Consider the following 3,621-nt stretch of genomic DNA (forward strand, 5'->3'; position numbering starts at 1 on the left):
AGAAAGCTAGTAAGAAAATTAATCTAAATTACAAACAGTCACTTTCCTTCAAGTATATAATCATCATTATAAACAATAAATGAATCGAAATAACAGGATAGAGAAAAAGAAAATAACATACGTAAGATACCTTGTATGTAGAGAACACAAATATTATAATTCAAAAGTGAACGTGATGACACTCGTCTGTTCCGACCAGACAGGTCAGCCTATAGTCCAACATTACTGTCACGCCCCGAGCCTACACCGCATAAGTGGCTGGCAATCGGAGACCATTGCTGGCCCCAACCAAACCCTTGGTCTGGCTTACTTACTCAGCGGAAGACTTAAACATAAGAGATATAACACAAAGATATCTAAGTTCTTAGCCTTAATGGCGACTCAAGTCTTTAAACAATATTAGAAATAATAATGTAAAGAAAACTGAACTACTAAACTGTCTATGAAGCCTCTAAAAACTACTGAGATGGAAGTTGGGAACGTCCCTACAACATCCAAAAATTTTATTTGGAGCTATAAAATCATCATCATACGTCACAATGAAAATTAGGAATAAAATTAATCTAATTGACAAATAATCATCTCCTTCAAAAAATATTTATCTTAAAAACATCAAATAAATCTAAATTAGTATCACATAAAAGAAATAAAATAAATATAAAATAAATACTTTATAGGTGGAGAACAATAAAAAAAAGTAAAGTTTTCATGAAAAGATTGTGCAGTTAGTCACTAAAAGATGGAGATTTGATGAGTCCAATCTCATAATATATGAGCTAACCCTCAATTCTAATTTTTATTTTGCAGATATCTAAAATTAATATTTAAAATAAGAAAGAGTTTTTTACTTAGTGTCCTATATACTTATTGGGAAACCATTAGTTTCGGCTAACGGAAAGTTCCAAATTGAGGGTAAAACTATTTCTAACAAAGATAACTCATGCCCAAGACTCAAACTTGACACTTTTAGTTAAGGATGAAATAATATTCACTTCTTATCCTTCTTATCCAACATAATATTGTTGGTAGAACTCAATAACTTATCTCAACATATTGCATGCAAGAGAGAGCGTATTAAGTTATTACTAGAACCAACAATAGTTATGAAGGGATGTACATGAAACATCTATCCTTAACCAGAGGTCTTGATTTTGAGCCTTGAATATAAAAAAATATTGTTAGTTTTCCCTCAGAATGAAAAATTGTACATATGATATTTATTACAATTTTCAATTTATTCTGAATTCCGTTGGAACTTATTTATTATGAAGAACCCCAATTTCTATAATAATGACTTATCATGTTGAATATTTTGCTGAGATATGTTATTTTTGAACTTTCAATATGCGTTGAAAAGAATATATAAATATATCAGCAGAATAAATAGAATTTACTTCTCACTAGTGATCTTTTTAAGTACATTTTACTCCTTATTTGTATTCAAAACCATGGAATTTATAGGTTAAGAAACGAGAAAACAAAATTCTATATGGATGTGTAAAAATCATCATCACATACGGCTAAGAAAGATAGTAAGAAAATTAATCTAAATTATCAAAAGTCATTTCCTTCAAATACATATTTATCATTATCAACTGAAAGTTTCAAAGTTTTACACTTTCAGAGAATTTAGAAATATGGTTGCTCATTTGAGAGCTTATTGTGATCAACTCATACGAGTTGGTAGAGATGAAGCTTTATTAATGCAACTCATTAGTCGAAGCTTGAAAGGAGAGACATTAGAATGGATCACTTCCCAAGATATGAAGTAGTGGTCCATTTGGAGCACACTTACTAGATCTTTTCTTAAAATGTCGAAATAGTTCCTGATCGCTATTCTTTAGAAAAGGTGAAGTAGAAGTCAACTCAAAATTATAGGGAATTTGCTTATAGATGGAGAAAGGAGGCATCTAGGTTCGACCTCTATGTCTATGAAAGAAATTATTGAAGTATTTGTGCGGGTTCAAGAGACCGAGTATTATGACAAGATGATATTGCTTGATGGAGAGAAGTTCGCTGAGATAGTCAAGGTAGGTGAGACTATTAAAAAAATACTAAGAACCGGGAAGATTGCCCGTGTTGCTGCCTCGTCCGGATCCTTGGGGCTAATTGTCACATACCGAGAGCACATGTTAGAAGATATCGCACTGTCGGAGTGCGACATGGCGTACTTGACCTATCGAAGGTCATGTACAAGCCTTTTGACATCATTCATTGCATACACGTACAAAAAGTAGCATGATTAAAACTTTTCATACAAAACATCTTAAAATGTCTTTCATATAAAACCAATAGAAAACTCTATGTCTCAATATATGCCATCCTTAGACTTTAAGAAATACTTCGAATACGACCCATACAATACGAATATAGAATTACTTAGTCTATTACAATACTTTGAAATAAGAAAGTTTGAAGACGATTATGCCTCGAGTCAAGTGAGGACATACTTCAAATTTTCTTGAAGGATAAGTAGATTCCAATCTTGTTCAGATACCCCTCACCTTTTTCCTACACCTTTAGATAAAACAAAATGTATGCAATTAGTACAAAGACATGTACAAGTATGGCTTAATGCATAAAAACATGAGAAACGGACATTTACGAGACACATGCTCTTTTTTATTAAAACATCATATTAAAAGTATAAGAACCATATTTAAGCACCAAACATCACATTTAGAACACCATACACGTCATACTCAACTTATAACATTTTAGGTAACATTACAATGAACTTAACATAACCTTAAATCAAGCATTAACTTCACTGTAACTTCATATAGAACTGACACATCACAAATAGCATCAAGCATACATCAAAACATATAGACATGAGATCCTCCTACCAAGGATGATTCTAATTCTCACTTGAGTGAGTTATGAAGCGAGCTCCCATACAATCCCATCACACACACCTAAGAGATCCTTTAGACTAACTAAAATAAGATCATTCTCACTACACAAAATAGTGTACATATAATATGACATTCTCTTACCAAAGGTTATCAAAAGACTTACTCAAGTAATGCAACAAGAGAACACCCATACACCCTCTCAAAGCTTACCTAAATAATCCTTCAGACTACGTAAGCTTAGATCATGTCTAATTTACCAATTTACTTTCCCTATATAGAGTCATTCTTAAGATTTACCTGGGTAAGACATGAAGTGACCAGTCCTTTTCCCCCTTAACACCTTAACTAGGCAACCCTTAAACTACTCTAGGTAAGTACTTTATTAATTTACATGTTTTCTACCTTAAGTCAGCATCTTTATTAGTTCACTTAAAAGTCATTCAACATATAAGAACATTAAAGTAATGGTCTTGGAGAAGTCCTACGGACTCACTCACTAACATCTTCAAAGTCTAATCGTGCAATGTCTAGATAGTATGTCATACCACTATCTAAACATCATAGAAATTCTCCAACACTAGTGGGTATCCCATATGATGAGAATAGGCAATAACCGACATAGACCATACTAGCTATGTATGGAATCCGAAGTCATGAACCTACTCTTTTGGAGGTTTGTTCTACGGGCCAATGGTAGAACTAGGACACATCCCATGTAGGCACATTGTTAAGGAATATGAAGGGTTTCTTTGTACTCTAGCCT

Source organism: Solanum lycopersicum, chromosome 5, assembly GCF_036512215.1.
Source record: "Solanum lycopersicum chromosome 5, SLM_r2.1".
Classification (NCBI taxonomy): Eukaryota; Viridiplantae; Streptophyta; class Magnoliopsida; order Solanales; family Solanaceae; genus Solanum; species Solanum lycopersicum.